Source organism: Gigantopelta aegis, unplaced genomic scaffold, assembly GCF_016097555.1.
Source record: "Gigantopelta aegis isolate Gae_Host unplaced genomic scaffold, Gae_host_genome ctg2833_pilon_pilon:::debris, whole genome shotgun sequence".
In the NCBI taxonomy this organism is placed as follows: domain Eukaryota; kingdom Metazoa; phylum Mollusca; class Gastropoda; order Neomphalida; family Peltospiridae; genus Gigantopelta; species Gigantopelta aegis.
The window spans coordinates 57,338-76,298 of NW_024533058.1; the positions used below are offsets into that span (position 1 = coordinate 57,338).

The 18,961-nt window shown below is 33.5% G+C and overlaps 1 pseudogene; it reads left to right on the plus strand.

Moving 5' to 3' along the window:
- Positions 1–8,492: 8,492 nt before the first annotated feature.
- Positions 8,493–18,021, plus strand: LOC121391684 (annotated as a pseudogene).
- Positions 18,022–18,961: the final 940 nt, after the last annotated feature.

Consider the following 18,961-nt stretch of genomic DNA (forward strand, 5'->3'; position numbering starts at 1 on the left):
ATCCCATTTGTCTGGATTATCTAGTATATCAAGAGATTTTGGTGATCAGATCACATGTGGCACCTTAAATCCTCAAGGCGACTTGGAACCTTCTCGTCTACTGTTGAATTCCGAAGCAACAAGTCCATTAGAAGACCAGGTTTCCGGATGCATGCAGTTTGTTTTGATCCCAAGAGTCAAGATGTTGATGGATGTACAACTACTAACTCAAAGAGAGATGCCACGGAAAATGATATATTTGTCCAAAGGTATATAAAACTTAGACATTAATTTCCTGTATATGTATAGTTTGGGTAGGCAGTGTGGATAATATTTGTATAAATGATTTCACTGTTTGTAGGTTGAGTGTACTCAACACTGCCTTATATTGATGGTATATTTGTTGTAGGTATCTCATCAAAGAATTGAAGAAGTTTATAGCTACTATGCCATAGGGATATAAACGCAGTCAACCTAAAAGTCGCTTTGAACAGAGAACATTGGACGTGAAGCTGTTGGTGGTTTACAGTCGCAAGACAGTCATTGTCTTCAAATATGACTATGTTTTTTTTCACTTTCAACGACATTACATCATTTCATACATACAATGAGTTTGAGGGTGTCACTAGTTTTTATGATATTGGTAACAATACTAAACAATTTCGTGGTTTTGGTTAGTACATAGTATAATAACATTTTACGAATTTTGTTTACAATGTAGGAGTATTAACTATAGTGGATGAGACAGGATACTATGTCATATTTGGTGTTGATCCTAGGTAAGTTAACCCAACCCCTTGATAATCTGTATCTATTCTTTATTCAGTTTCTTCCTAATACTCAAGAGCGTAAGATGATTAGTACTTTGTTAAATGCTCAAGAGGCAGTAATAGCCATTGATGATGATCCAATACCAGAGGAACAAAGAAAACAAGGTACAATAGTGACATAATAACAACAATTGTCAGTTGATTATAATAACTAGACCCAACTCGTAATCATGGAAAAAAAAGATGTAATGAACGCATTGTATAATATTATATCATTAATTAAATTAATATAGCTACTGATCAAAATAACATTGGAAAAAGACCAGGTGAGATGTTATGTGTTGAGTGAGGTCATTTTATATTTTTTTTTTCCTATAGTATGCTGGACAGACTAACAATATATCTCCTGGTGGCAATAGCCACCAGCTCAGTCTGTCAATAATTCATGTAATGCTATATTGAAGGCAGTTATCACAAGCTCTTTTAAAAATGCTGGAGTGTAAAGTGATTACTGTTATTATGATACTTGTATATTTTAGTGATATTATTGAAAACAACAAAAATTATTTACCAGGGTCACTTATCACTCTTGCTATTTTTTCTTGCTTAAATGGAAATGGTTTCAATAAAAATATTCCTTAACCATTACTAAATATAGAGTGTATTTGTTTGTTCTAACGTGTTGAGAGTAATCTCTTCTTCTTCTCTATGTCATTCCTCGGCTCTTTGTGCTTTGGGGAGCAGCTGTTCCAGGAGGTGTCGTTAAAACTGTGACAGTTTTGCGACTTCACGTTGGTGGAGCTATATATAATAATAGATATATAATTATTATACAATGAGTACTTACTCCCTTTATAGCTCTTTGTCGAAGTTCTTCTTGCGTCAAAGTTGTCCTTCCATCTTCATTGCTATCAATGCTGTATTCAGAGCTAATGAAAACAAAACATTAAAAGTAGTGGAAATTTAATGAGTTTACGTTGTAGAAGGTAAAACTAGAGAGGGTGATTAAGACCAGGTAGAGAACTACGTGTCATCAATAATTGTGCAATGGCATCAGGATCATCAGATTCCTAAAGAGACAGTACAAACTTAATGATATATTGCTCTAATCTATTGTTACTTTAGCTTGTAGGAAGGTTTGAAGTTGTAGTAATTCATTAGTTCTCTGTTCAATGAGACCAAGATATTGTAGTAAGGTTGACTCAGTGACACCCGCATGACCACCCAATAGCTCAGTGATAGCAGTACTATCACAAACCAATCTTTGAGAAAACAGATTCAATACCTAGCATATATGAAGGATATAATATGTATATTGTCATATGATCACATGACAATCACCTGATTTCAATTGTTCCAATACACGAGAAGACAAACTGTATGTGCTTCAGATTATTTTGTATCCTTTTGCGCGTCATTCAACTCCATTTCCAGACCACGAAATGGATTGTCTTTGCTGTTCAAGTGATACACCTTCCCGTTGAAACTGGTTTATCTCCTCATTTAAACCAGTAATAGTTTCTTGTATTAACTCCATACTACCACTGAGCTCATTGACGTAGTTGAAGAGGGCAAAGTTCTCATCTTCCACTGGGGAAACAGGAATTATTAAAAACACAAAAGTGTCAACATAATATTTTTCATGTCATTTCAATAGAATGTCATTTTTCAGACACTACTGAGTGACTATTGAGTCTGACACATGTCAATAGACAAACACTTACCTTCAATGAACCGACTGACAAGATGATCAATATCTGTAATACCAGTAGCTTCCTTGATGCTCTGGAAAGCTTCTTCATAAGACTGCCAGAGGAGGTGACAAAACACTCACTACACACCCAAAACATACTTAACTCACCATAACAGTACGTTCTCTTTCTTCTGTTTTCTCAGCAACTACAATGGAAAAGATTTAAAGCATGTTTTTTAGAATGCCATACTTTTGCGTCTCCTTGTAGCTTCTATTTCACGATGAGCTTCAGCTCTCTCTTGGTCTTTGCATGACATGAAATTTTCTCAATCTTTGATCATGATCAATAACTCGAATCAGTTCCTAAAACAATAGTAATAGAGTTAAACATAACATAAACACTGATCAAAAACAAGTTAATAATATCAAACTGTACCTTTAATTCCATTTGATATTGAGAGAATTCTTTATCTGCTTTGTCTTTAAGAGCTAACAATTTTACTTGAGCATCTTCTCTACATATTGAGAGAATAATACAGAATGATAGTATGTTATATTATACCTCGAGGAATAGGCAGCAGTAGATTTCTCAATTACTTCACTATCTCCCTTTTAAAACCAATAAGCTCCTGTATTTTTGATTGTTAATTAAACAATAATATCATAATGACATAATTACTCTTTGTAATTTTTTTCTGTAATCCTTCAAAAACCCTTTTCTCCTGTCTGAGATGATCAATTAGATTGCGTAGCTGGGTATTGGTTGCTAAGCAGTGTTGAACCTCACAAGAGCCTATAGACATATCAAACTGTTCGTTAATTTCATTTCTAGCTAGACTGCTACAACAACTACTACTAAACCTTGTCCAATCTGTTTTCCATGACTCGAAGTTTTTTGAACAGCAATATGTTGTGCCTGGCTCATATGAACACTAGAATAGAAACATAAATTATTGTCATATTATCATGTAACCATGGAGACTGGACTCTTATTTTGGTGCTTACCCTCCCATATTTTGTCTTTGTTTATTTATGGATTCTTCTAATGATTTAGTTTTACCATCCAATTCTCTTATGAGCTTTTGTTCTTCTGTGATCTGTTCATAGTAGCAAGCTGTGAAGAGAGAGAGAGAGAGAGAGGAGAGAGAGAGAGAGAGAGAGAGAGAGAGAGAGAGAGAGAGAGAGAGAGAGAGAGAGAGAGAGAGAGAGAGAGAGAGAGAGAGAGGGGAAAGAGTTGACAAGCAGAGAACTGCAAAAGTATCTCTTACTGTACTTATCAAGGAGTTCTTTAAAATGAGTGGAGACATACATATCCTATTAAGACAGTACTAGTAGTTTGAAATTTATTTGTTTGTGTTACCTTTAGCTCATTTTGAGTGCTAGAAGCTAAGGACAAATTTTTCTTTAAATCTTCATTCTCTTGATTCAAGGCTTGTATCATAGCACTAGGAAATAAAAATTGACTCCAATACAAATTATTTACAATTATAGTAATTGTCATAATTTGTCAAGTTTGTTTCCAGCTGTGACTACAACACTGTTAAAATGAGCTATGACTTGTTGAGTATTGGTGAATTCAAAGTATATATATATATATATATATATTATATATAGATAGATAGATAGATAGATATAGATATAGATATAGATATATATAGATATATAGATAGATATATATATATATAGATATATATACATTAACTTTAGTCTCATTCCTGAGTTTAATAGCAAGGTCCAGGAACGAGACCAAATAATGTTCTATTCTCATTCAAAATACTTACACTTGTTTCCTCAAGACATTGTGTGCCTGATCAGCATAAGACTTCTTGTTTCCTTCACTAACTCTTAGCTTTCTTTGTAACACTGCTAAGTCTTCTCGAGCTAAGTCATAATAAATAGAGTTCCTTGTTTCATGGCTTACTGACTTACCCATTGCATCGAGTTCGGCCTCACTACCTCCAGATGAAGGTCTTTGTTGCTGTATTCGTAGCATTTTTAAAGACTTTTTTCTAGTTCTTCCACTAACAGTTGTCAATTGGTAGTTAGGTTGCTAGGTAACGGATCACGTGATTTACGTGCCACCACCCGGCCGGGTTGTCCGCAAATTCAGATACAGATTTTATTATAAAAGCATTACAATATAATTGTTAGTGATATAATGGTTGACCAATTTATGAACAGACTATGGCACCCACAGCACCAAGTGTCTCCTTTTCATAAGGAGAAAGATGATGAAGAAGAGATGGGAAACAAGGTTGTTGAGATAGCTCAGTTAAATAGTGCACAAGATGAGACTATAACAGAAAATAAATTGTAAATCATTAATACCAGGGACATCCTCTCACATGTAAGTCAACTTTAAGGAGAGCTTCATCCTTCAAATCAGGATCATCTGTTTCATCATCCTCAAAATTTACTTGGTTTCCTAGTAACATTTCTAAAGTATTAACTGTATCATCAGAATCAGATAACCAAGGTTCATCCACCTGGGAGAAGACATTATAATGTTATACTACAACCTTAATTAACCTCATCATCTTCTACATTATCTTCCATAATATTCTCAATTTGAGTACGTAATTCTTCTATTAATACCTTCAACAATTTCACTGTAATGGAGTCTGTGTCCATCTCTGTCCTGAGGAAGCTTTCTTACTTCGTGTTACAATACCTGACACATCAAAAACAGAATAGTTACTTATAAAATTGGAAACCTCAATTACCATCACTAATGCAGAGACTTCCTCTTCAACTACAATGATATTATTTAATCTTTGATCTCCAGTATTGACACAGTGCGAAAGAAGCAGACAGAGGGCCATTGTACTCACTCGTTGTTCATAAGTACCAAAGAAAAAGGACTACAAGATAATAAATAAACACATTGTTTACTATCCTAATACTTACATGTCTAACACACCACTCAGTAACAACATATTCTAGTGCTGGTCGACCAGATGGATCAGGAACTTGAGAGAGAAAGGACAGAAGTCCTTCTAATTGTTTGATTGGATGCTAAGTGAGCAAAGACAACAAGAAGAGACTGCATGACACTGGATGTCTGAGCCTAAAGAATGAATTCATATCATGTGGAGTAATTAATCTCTTTTGTTTTGTTAGAACAATTCATTTGTCATTTCTTTACTGTCACTCAATTACTATTATTATACTCACTTGTTGCATTTTGCTTAGAACTGAGCGTAACAACAGCTCAAGGTAATTCCTAGTGCACTACCTACCTACAACAATGTTATATAACTTAATTTGCTGTGATGTGTTTACCTTCTTAACAAAAACAATAATGAGCTTGTAAACAAATGCAGCTGAATATTCTGGTCTAGCAGGATCTAATAAATGCATCATAACTTCAGCAACATATTGTAGTCCAGACCGTCCTGATTCATCCACCCTAATGAGTGTGAGTGTGAGTGTGTGTGTGTGGTGTGAGAGAGAGAGAGAGAGGGAGTGTGAGAGAGTAAACTCGTTAGTCAAGGCACCTACCATTCCATAAGCTGGTTAGCTGCCACAGATAAGTATGCTCTCACACATTCTCCACCACTCTGAGGGGATAATTCAAAAATAATTATATTTAATCAACATTTAATTACTTGCAAGATTGCAGGATCTTCAGATGTTAATATCTTATGAACGACAACCTTGAACAATTCATTCATGAACAAAGGTGGAAGAGGAGGGGTACACCCTCTAATAATGATCATTCTAATATATCTAGAGTAGACTGTTAAAAAGATTACAAGTAAACCAATGTATTAACTGATAGTCTTACCGACACCATCCCTAGTGGTATCTGTGACTCTGTAGCTGATAACAATTCAACAGCAGTAGGTAAAAAGGCGACTATGGAGGAGAGGATGACAACCTCTATTATTTTTGATAAACATACAAACAAGTCCTCAAGACAAGCACTGATAGAAGGATCTAGAAGAATGAATGACCTTCAGTGATCCAGCTGTTAGTCTCTGTAGCATCTGTCCATCCATCTGCCTGTATATCTATTCATCTATCCATTGATATATTTATCCGTCCATATTACCATGAGAAAACTTGAGGAACAATGCCAAACTTAGCGGTATCAATCTCTCAACATGAGCAGCTGTAGTAACTTCATCAATCTTATAGATCTCTTGATACAATAGTTCACAAAACCACTTTCACTAACCTGACAAACTTGTTGTAATGAGTCTACAATAACAAACAGTAGATCTTCTGGAGAATCAGATGCCATATTACAAAGTTCAGATATAAAATAAGAAATATAAGGAATAAAAGAGGTCGGTGGTCAGTGTGATTCAACTCGTAGCAAAAAACTAGAAAAGACAGTTCAAAATCAAACGGAGTGATTTTTTAATAAACTAACTAGTTACTAGCTTTAGCTGCCATGACTCTTACCACTCCATGTTGAGTAGATTGTAAACCTGATACTGTAGCTTGTAAGCATCTAAAGAAAGACACATACAACAATGAAAACACAATTGTAAATAGAGAATGGATGTACTTTTGAGAGTCTCTGTATCAAGCTGAGCACTCATTTTACCAGCAAGCCATAAACATCTTCCAGTGAGGAATGGAGATGATACTGAAAGTATGTATAGAGACAATAAATCAATGAAATAGAGACGAGTTACCAGAAGAGGTCAGATCAGGGAGGAGAATATTATTGGCAAACAATTGACTATTGAATTGTACTAACTGTTGTTTTCTACTCTCAATAATTATTGCACCAATTATTAGTAGACATGCTTCATGAGTCTACAATAAAAATATTGAAAAGATATTAAGTGTTCCACGTGGTCCCTCACCCTCCACCAGTCAGTATGGCTTTCTGTGTTGAATGAGTTAAATGTCTATCCACAGCAGTGTGGACAGCTTTATAAACAGCATCTTCAAGTGATTTCTCCTCTGAAAATTGCTATATAATCCAGATATAATGAACATCCATCAATAGAGGATGATGATAGTAGATAATAATCAACAGATAATGAACAGCCATCAGATAACTAACCATCAAAAGGTCATAAGCTGCAAGTCTGACAGAAAAAAGCCAGCTCACTTTCATCATCTTCCATAAACCGACACACATCATTTTCCCATACAAGTACCTATTATAACAATATAATATATCTGTTATGTACAATAAACTGTACTTGTTCTGAGGTGATCTGTGTTAGAGTAAGTAAGTGATAAAATTAGTTCAGGGAGAATGGGAGGAAAATAACTGAGGTTGACAACCATAGTCCAAGGATTGGCAATAAATTTGAAGATAGCAAATAATACTAAAGGAAAATAATATTATGCAAAAAAAAATAAGACATTTATGTACCAGAATCAAAGTTTGATGGTTTCTCCATCACTGTCATACACATCTACTAAAGTACATAACTAGTAAAATGTTGATTATAATTGATGATAATATTCTATCCATTTGAACATAACTAGTAAAAAATGTTATGGAATTATAATATTAATCTATCAGTAATCTATCAGTAATCTATCATTGATCATGTTCAACTAAGTGGTGGATACAGGTCAGTACTAGAAAACCAATATATTCCAAACTGGAGTAACAATGGTCATAAAATGAGGTCTGAGAAGAGCAGGAAAACCATTCAATGAGACTTCCAAGTACAGTAATGATCTCTTTACGTAAGCCTGGATCATTGTTAACATCATCATGACTAGTAAGCATTTGAACAAAATGTTCAATGTATGAAGGTAGAAGAGGAAAGAGAAGATTATATACAGCTTCCTGTAGTATTGGTAAAATAAAACAGGTATTATAAATATATGAGTAAGGGAATGAGAGGATCAGACTCACAGGGACAAGATCAGACAGGGCATGAATCAGCCGAGATAAAATTCTAAAAATATTCACAGCTCTGCTCCTAGTACGAACACTATACAACTAAATATTGGTATCACTAGTACATTGTGTAATGTCATTTTAGAGATACCTGTGGAGTACCTATGACTCTTTATAATTGAGGTAAAATAACAGGGCCAACTTGTGGGATCTGAGTATCAGATACTTCATGACAAAAACTCAGCAAGAACACGCATGGTACCATGGACCAGATCAGGTGATCCTGTACCTAGTCCTACCATTAACTGGTCAAACAGGTTTGGCCAGTTATCAGGCCAGTCATGTTGAGCAATAGCAGAAAACAGCATATGCCTAAGCACAACAAACAAAATGTCACACCTATAAATCCAGTCTGGAATGAGACTACACTACCACTGCATTTCTGATTTTACTCAAAGAGTCCCCTAATCCTCGTAACAAGATGTTTCTGATAGCTGCCTTAGCTTCTTCTCCAGGTATTGGGTCACAATATTCACCAGTATCAGACCAATGATTCTTGACATATTGTTTCAATATGACAGATGCTAGCTATAAATATATAAAGTTCATTGAAAGATTGGTAGACACTTTAAACAAGTATAACTAAACCTTCATTTTATGTATAAAAACTAGTCCAATGATATATAGTTAGGTGTGATACAGCCATGGAGGTTGAGTTTGGTCATATCATGTCAATATATACAATAGCACATGAAATATCGAAGGACAGAGCATTCTAACTTGTGCATATTGAGAGTATTACATGCTTACATTCAAATACTCTTCCTGTTACTGAACTACTGTGTATTGAAGATATGCAAAAATGCATCGTACTTGCTATGGACTAAATATTAAAAGTCCTTTTCCTGCATTTATTTATTGCTAACCTCATAACTATGTTCCTATAATGCAATATCATAACATTAATTGGGATAGAGTGATGCAGACTTAATTACGCAGTACAATTAACTACCTTTGATCAAACAACCTGTATGATACTATGATACATGTTGGTAAGCTTCCTTGATAGTTTAATACTCACTTGTCTGTATGGTACAGGTCCCTCAGTTTCTAGTGTGATTTCTGCCAATACTAAGCCAAAATCTAGTTAGAGATGAAATACAAATTGGTGGGCGTGTACAACTAGTAAAGTCATCATTGACCTTCAGTGACTTCTAATGCTTTTAGCTCTTCTTCAGCATCTTTTCTCTGTTGCTGGTCTCCACTGAGAATGGCAGAAAAACAACTTATCACAACTGTCTGCAAAGCCTCCTTTTCTTGACGTGCAGCCATGTGAAACCACGCCTTTTAACATTCTTATTAGAGCTCAACACATTTTCAAACCAATCCTCGTGCATTGTTTCATTTCATGATTTTTATTATTTTTACGAGAGAAATGGTACAGAAATTATACATAGATTCCAAACCCATAAAAAGTAAAACAAGACACCAAAACCAGTAAAGACAGAAGCCCACAATGACACCAATAGCTCCTTCATCAAACTTCTAGAAAACTTTGTGGATGTCACTTCATATCTTAATTGGTATTGAAAGTTAAGGAACATAATATATATTGCACAGATTATGTTTGGTAATTGGTTTATCATTGGATACACAAAGAACCAAGCCATGAAGAACAATCCAATTCCCATATAGAATTACTGCTAAATGAGGATAGACTGCTGGATTAACTGGACTGACATACCTGTTGAACTCACTAAGATCCTGGAGAAAATAGATGGGTATTAATTAGAATAAATTATCTATCACTTTTGCATTGTACTTTTATCATGAACATCAATTATTTTCTATTTTTAATAGTATAGTACATAACACTTACCATGAATATTCTTTCTGAATGAAAGAGAGAATAAATTACAAAGGTTGAAACTACGGAGGCGTGGTCTTAGCTTAATGGGTGTGTCTGCGCATGCTCGGTATACTGATAAGCTCTACAACCATAGAGGTAGAAAATGGTGAGTATTTAACTTTTCTGTGGCCCTTTTTAATAGTCCAAAGTAGAAAGTATTGTTTTAGATAAACCTTCTTTGGAAATGTGTTGTATGATTTATTAGATCTATAACATCTGTCCTTATTGCAATATTCATATTACAATGAATTCTATTGTAGGCAGCCACTCTTAAACCATATCTTAATGCTGTTCGGTCTACTCTAACAGCAGCATTATGTGTGGAGAAAACTTTGAGTCTCAAGTAGTGGAAAGACATAATAAACCAGAAGTTGAAGTTAGGTAAATTGATAATACCAAATATGGTCATAACAAATATAACCAAATGGAGACCGGTAATAGTTCAAATCTAGTGATAATAGTGTACTAATTATAGTGTGTGAGTTAATTACTAAAGTAAGGTGATTTTTGAGTATAGAGTTTGATATGTAATGATTTTAAAATTTAGTCACAATCACATGTGATCAACTGAAGGTCATTGAATTAATCTTCTCTGTTCTCTTATAGGAGCAGTAAAAGAATTGTTATTGACTCCTGTTGTAGTCAGTAGGAATGAAAAAGAGAAAGTACTTATTGAAGGATCTGTCAATTCCATTCGAGTTTCAATTGCCATCAAAACAGGTTACTCGTAACATCTAACATCTTTGTATGTTCTGAACAAGCTTAACCAATGTAGATACTGTTTTAATATTTAATATGTCCACCTCTTTCTCATGAACATATTGATTTAACTATTTAATATAATGCTATAAACAGTCTATATAAAACATAGTTTAGTTCTTGTGGCTACAAACAATGTTATTTCATGTTGCAAGCTATTTAATAAATGCTATTTCTCTTAGGCTGATGAAATTGAAAAGATTTTGTGTAAAAAGTTTATGCGATTTATGATGATGAGGGCAGAACATTTCTTTTATACTCGAAGAAAACCCAATTGAGGTCAGTCCATTAAATTTCTCAATACACAAATTTTCTCTTTTAAATAAAGAATAATGTGTAATGATATAACTAACTCTAATGAACTAAATTGTTCCTCTACTGTCTTCTCTAACATGTTATGTTATGATATTGTCATGTGTACATCATATGACAGTGTTTGTTAAATAGTTTCAGTGTAAATACTTTCATCTGTTTATAAATAACTCTATTATATTATATGTATTTATATTAATTGTTGTTTGTGTCCTTTATTACACTAGGGGATATGATATTAGCTTTCTCATCACTAATTTCCATACTGAGCAAATGTACAAACATAAGCTTGTTGACTTTGTTATACAGTAATAGAATAACATTGTTAATATTGTTCATTTGAATGCCACACTTTAGTTTATGGAAGAAATTGATAAAGAGATTAGTGAGATGAAAATATCACTCAATGCTCGGGCTCGTATTGTTGCAGAAGAATTTCTTAAAAATGTAATTACAAAAGCTATCATATTACTTTTTTACTTTTGTCTCTCTCTTCAGTTCTAACTATCAGGTCTGACTGTTAGCTGTTATTAGTTCTCTTTACTCAGTTGTACTTGTATGTTTGTATTTAGTAACTTTAATTTCTTAATTATTAATACACAGTAGTAGTCTGTGTTGTCAATAATTATTGTTTCTTATAAATTTAGTGGCAATTTTTATATTATTGCTAAACAATATACCGTAAAACCCTATCACGGTTAAATAGAGGACGCACGTGTTACAAATGGCTGCAAAACTGGTCTTGGTATTCTATTGTCTTTGCTAGTAGTAAATACAGTTAGCAGAAGAACCTAATGGTAAATTACTGATAACAAGGGCTTCAAGAGTGTTAGATGTCACGTCTCAGGTCGTAAAACAGTCTGTCAGTTTTGACAGTTCAGAATGAAGGAGACTCCCCCGCCAAAGTCACTCTTGTATACTGTAGACTCATCTATTTTTCAACGCCTGGCATACATTCAAGCATAGTAGTATTTACATCATCTTTTAGACAATGTAGTGTATGCTTCCCTCTATAGATACCCAGCAAAGGCAATGAAAATTCTAAGAGACTCTCAGTAGAAACTACCCGTATTGATTCACATTAGTGATATTGCTGCCTATACAATCTCTTTAGCCACACCTCTTGGACCTAAAGAGACAATAAAAATTAAAATAGACACATTCTTCACTCACTTATTGAGCCATATCCTAAAGAGATTACACAATTTGACAAGCAATTGGTCCAGTGACAGGCAATGTGTACATTTTTATGCCTATCGATGCAAGACTCAAAGTACTAATGTTAAAACTCCCTCATCAAATATTGAATCTTACACTCGTGTATCTCCTGTATCAACTGATGGCTCTAAAATTAACTATGGACCATACAGTGATATAGTCCCTTACATTATGCTAGAATGACCCTTTCATTATGAGAATAATGGCCCATTTTTGACAGTGACATCACTAGAACGCGTCATACAGATATCTCATTGGGGAGTTATTCAGTTGAAGAACATCTTCGTGTTCGTCATAGTGGTATGCTATGAATAAGGTACAATTATATTTCAATGTTCTTTCTCATTAGGTGCTTTATTGAAAGGACCTTTCTCTCGTTTGATTACCAACGTAATCCCAACAGTGGCCAAGTGCTATTAAGAGTTTATACTACTTTTCTACCAGCAGCTGCTCAAGATGTCTATTATCGAGATGAGATTGGTAACATTTCTACCTCTCATTTACGCAGTGATGAAGATTATACAGAGTTGATTTACGGCCAAGGAAGTTAATACTAGTGTTGTTTTAGTGTAACTATAACTAATTTAAAACCCTTTTAGTTTAGCCTGTTTGACTTTTAGTTAACTAACTATAACTAACTAAATCTTTTTCATCTGGACAATTAACTAACTAAAACTAACTAAAAGTTTTTTGAAACCAAGAAAACTAACTAAACTAACCTAAAATTAATGTAATAAATGGCAAAAACTAACTATAACTACTTTTATAGAGATCCGAACTAAAAACAACAGATACCTGTACTCATAAAAAAATGTCATACTTGCACAAAGATAAACCACTAGTAAGTGATACGTTAACTTGTTATAAGTTAGCTGTTAATGAAAGATAGCACAATTCAATACAAATCACATGTATACCTTTCACTTTGGCGTGTACAATAAGCTATCACAATGCACAATTACAACCATGTGCTGGGTATACATCAGTAGACACTAAAAAGACAGAAGTTGAAAACTTCTGTTATGTCTGCTATGTCAAAACTGGATGACCAAAAGCAAAACCCAGTTTGGGAATACTTTTGATGATGATGAAGCACCAAACAATAATGTTTGTAAGATTGAGACCTCAAACAATGCTGAATGTGAGAATAAAATAAAAGGAAAAAATCCAACTAATTTAAAACAATACCTGAGCAAAGGAAGTTATTGGAAAGAAAAGAGTCTTAAGGATATATAAAGCTACAGGTATGGGTAAAACGATGCCAGGCAACTAAGCCTTGCTTTGATGCTGCATCAAAATCTTACATCAAATAATTCAGGAAAACAACCGAGAAGTTAGCTACATTTATTGGGTAGTGCAAATGTTGCAACAATTCTTCGTGGAAAACGAGTAATTTCGTGATAACAAGATTCTCTTCCAAGCTGGGTATGCATCAAGTGATAGAAGAAACCGATTAGCAGATACAACTTAAAGAATAAAATACTTTTAAGAAAAATGAACATATCTTTAGTCTAAGAATGCATTAAATTTTAACTATCTTTCTCAACTATAACTAACTAAAATTATTATAAAGCAGAGAAAGAACTAAAATTATTCCGCTGGCAGAGAACTAACTATACCTGACTAAATTATTCATTGGTAGAAAAAATAACTATAACTAACTAAAATATATAAGCTAAAACTAAAACAACACTAGTTAATACCCTTTGTTTTTGTAAAGGAAAGTCTTGTAAGTAGGTGATCTCATGAACATGTTATTTGACTTAATTCTTATAGCACTGAATGACCACACTCACTTTTCTTTGTAATTCCTGTTGCACCTTTTATCATCTTTTACAAGTAATAGTTGAAATGACAATCCTTTTTGTATAAAAAGATATGTCACATTTTAATACCAAAAGATGTTTTTTATTGTCATTTGGAATGCAATGAATGTTGGTGTACATCTTGTTGTTTTCCTATAGAAGATTGATTTTGGTATCCTGGACTGCTTTACTCTTAAAGATGGTATGCCTAAAGTTACAAATTAATCACAAAATTTTGTCAACCCTTTGTTTGTTAAATTCTTTTCTTTGATTTTTTAAAGAGTTATCTGATGAAAGGCTTAACAGTCCAGTATTTCTAGTTTTCTCGTGCTAATGCCCCCTCTTCATCATTTTTAAGAGTAGTTTTAAGTTTTAGTTTTATAACTAACAATGTCTAATCCTTTAAGTTGCTATTAATGTCGTGGTAAATAGCAAATTGTAGTGAGTACTGCTAAACTTGAATGTGCTAAAAATTTACTTTGGAATAAAAATTTAAGGAAGGTGGTTTGGGCATGGAAGAAGATTGCTAAAAATTATAACGCTTTAATTAAAATATTTTGAATCACTAAATTCATTATTTAGTAGTAACCTTGAATTGGATTCCTTTTAGTCTATATTTTGGATGTTTGATGTAAGACAAGGAATCATACTAATCATAAAGAAGCAATACAAGGAAGGATGTAGTGTAATCATTACTTCGCTATAACAAACCCTATATAGTTTGGGAGGCCTCACAAATAAAATGTGGTGAAAGATCAAAAAAAATGAAGCATTACTATAAACTTGCCCAAAACATCCAGGTCTCTTTTATATGTGGGTGATTTGTAGTTTCATTATCTCTAATATTAATTGTCCCTTTTGACTTCATGACTAATCTTTGTTAGCATTTTGTTATTGTTCACTATGACATTTGCGTTTTGACTGCTTCGTTTAGTTTAAAATCTATAATATTAATTAACTCTAACTTATAAGAACACTCTACTATTAACTCAAAGAGGACAGATGTTTTTTAGCATACCAGCTGTATGTATAAGTTAGTTTGTCTGTATTTTGCTTAATGTGGATGAAACAGTTTGTAAAAATGTTTATGGCCTATATCCATACTGCTTCATCTATATTACTAGTAAACTTGTTAATTTCATTCCGACAACATAAATCAGTCTCCTCTGACCTTTAGTGTAAATGCCATTTTTGATTTATTTTCATAAATTAGTAGGACACGTAACGTGCTAAGAGTAACTTGCAACATATAAACCACATCTTACATTGTATCCTTTCCTGTTTCTATTTTAACATTGTCATTCTTACATTGTTCCCTTTATTATACTTACAATTTATAGGATGACAACTTGAATGTTTCAATTCTAAAATTACATCATTGTTACTTCATCATTAATACAAATTGTTTTACATTATTTATCATTATAAGTACATTATAAATATCTATTTTAGATAGATATCACTAATTATCATAAACAAAAATTAGTTGGTGTAGTCAGGTATGTACTCAATGAACTTGCCATATATTTACAGGGTTTTTGGTTCCCCCCCCACTCTTTGGTGGTGGCAGACCTATTATTATATTGGTTACAATGTACCTACAGAGAGTAACTTATATCATCGTGGAAGTGAGTATTGTTCTAGTATGAGATTTGTGGATCACGTCTTTGATGATAAAAGTAATTGATGAAGCAACAGTAAAAAGTATTTTACCTAAAGATGCAGGTAGGTATATGCAGACAAATAGTTGGAGCGATTCTTAATTTTTATTTGTTTTAGTGGAATTTGAATTAAGTCACCTTACAAGTTTGTGATGAAAGTCGAAGTGTTTATCTACTTACCTCGATACAGTTGGACGACCAGTTATTACTGCTAGAGGATACAACTTGGTTGAACAACATATCTTGGATTTTTGAAGTACATACCAAATTTTTTTGAAATAACTTCTATATCATCATATTACTTTTCATTATCATTTTGAAACATATCTTCTACTTCAAGAACCTTTCCTATTAGTTGGTGCTTTGTTTTTCATTTTTTCTTCTCATCATTGGATTAGTTTTGAGTTGACTTCTCCATCACTAAGGTGACTCTATGATCGATTGTACTTGTAGTTTAGTAGATACTTTGTGCTAGGAGCCACAACTCTTAGCCGACAACAAGGCATCTGTTCTTTAAAGAGAATAGTCATATAGTTATATGATAGTCGTTACTCACATAATGAACAGATTCGATTATTCTAGCACGCTGTTGATGAGTTTTTAAAAAAAGCACGTCAGCAAGATTTCACCTTTCAGTTAGATGGTCTAGGAAATTAAATAGCCTATAGATTTTGGCTATCAAGATGGCAGTATCATTGAGATTCTACTTCTTAATTTAGAATTGGGGGCTGGAGACTTCAAATCTTCGTTCTACTGACCTGTTAGACCCGTTACGCTTTCACTTGGTAAAAGTTATGATAGTCATCAAGACACAACTCAGAACTATAGATAATGACGCAGCTGTCAAGTACATGCATATACTATTTTTTATTTTTGTTTGAAGACATGTCCTTTTCAGGTGGTCAGTGTACAAAAGAAAAGAGTGAGATTTATGACAGCTCCTATCTCGTCTTCGAACTCTTGCTGATCAGGTTTTAAGAATCAATTTTTTTTCACATAGAATATTTTCTTTATAAAAGGCTTTAATATTATAATGATGTTATATTTTAGGTTGTTGCTGGACGTACGTCTCAACAGAATTATGCTAAGGGAAGAAGAAAAATAGGCAGAAGAAATTACACACAACTCTCGTGCTGATGTGGAAGCTACACAACACAACCTTTGAAGCCAATACATACCTCCTGTTAGAGTAGTAATTTAGTTAATAGGGTTTTCCTTCATTGTTATTTGATAATTTGATTATAATTTTCCTTGAAACGAGCAGTGGTCTGATTCCTGACATAGTTAGAATGGGTTGATTTTATAGCTGTTTAATAATATAAATATTATGCGTCGATAAGTGACTGTACCTTAGAAGGTATCAATAGATATTTCAATGGATTTAAACGCTGATCCAGTAGGTAAAGTGTGGACAATACTAATTATACTATATACTTAAAAACTATTACTGCTGTATATAGTTTATTTGCGATTTGTTGTTGTTTTTATAGTTGATATTTCAGTCATGTTTCGGAGAGACATTGTTACAGCTAGCTGGCTACTTAACTCATGTACAAGCTGAGAAATTAGCTATCAGGCTAGGAATAGATCAAGGAACAATATCAAACTCTACGTCGGATTTATGTAGAAGATGCTCAAATGTTTGCATATAATCTGCATACAGAAATGGTGGAATGCTTTGTGAGCTGGAAGAAGAAGAGGCTAAAAGATAGTATTAGGCCAATGTTTAAGAAATAGTCAACTGGGAGGCTTAGCAAGAACAGTATTAGGCATACAAGATGATGACATAGGTAATAAAGATGAGATATCACTGAATAATGCTACATTTTTTATATTAGTCCCTGACTGAACACTATATTATGACAATAGTGGAGTGTCTAAACCATGCTCAAGTGGAACGACTTGCCATTGGCTTGGGTGTAAAGTCAAATTATGCTAGATTGTTTACCGTAAGTATGTATCCTGATGATCCACAATGTGTTTGGTTTTCGTGTTGTTCTCTCAGTGGAGGAGATAGCTCGTGACTTGACACCAGAAACAACAAAAGGAACAGTGGAGCTAGCACCCACAGCATTTTGTCATATGTCTCCTTAGATCAAAGTTAGCACTAATTGCTACATGTTTTTAAGATTTTTGCATAGTGTTAGTTCCTACATGTGACGACCACCTAAAATCTCCAAAACTCCCCTATGAAAATGATATACTACAATTATTACCTTCTTTTCAAATTTGGTCATGTGAATAAAGAGTAAAACAGACATGTCCCTATGATGTCACTCATTATGAAAGTTGATTCATAATTTTGTACATAGGCAGGTTTCCCTACGTTTTCTCATAACTATTATAAACAATCTGATGTTATAAACCGGACAATTTATAATTTCAATAATTATTGCTTGATATCAGTTTTCTACTAAATGTTCATTATAGAATTATGTCTCAAGGTTTAGGAAATAGGACAACACTCTAATAATGCACAATTTTTTGATTGATGATGTTGAAACAGATTTCCCCACCTTCTCCGTAAGAAAATTATTCCAGAACTAGACAAAGAGATACAAGTTTGACCACCTCCAAAACTAATCACTAAAGGTATACCTAAAACATATATAATAGCAATGTCTATAAAGACTATTGTGGATATTAATTCTCTCAATTTCTTCCTTAATATTGTCATTTTATTTTTTTTAGCATGTTTATAAAACACTCCATATGACAAATGGTTTGTGATGGATTTTTCCATATTTTCCTATTAGCTATTCTTTCTGTGTGATGGTTTAGTAATGATGATATATCTCTCCATCATTAAAAGAACTTTACATATTTCGTTCAGCCAGGTGACACTGTTATCATTCCTACACAGACATGGATCACATCCTAACATTACTTATCAGTAGCGATTCACTGTGTTTGGTAAAGCTATGGCTAATCGAGTGTTCTACCGCTACAACCTCACTACCAATGAGGAGAGTTACCCATCGTGGATTCAATTACATGATAGCTGGTTCATCTTTTCATTTTCAAGCTATCGCAT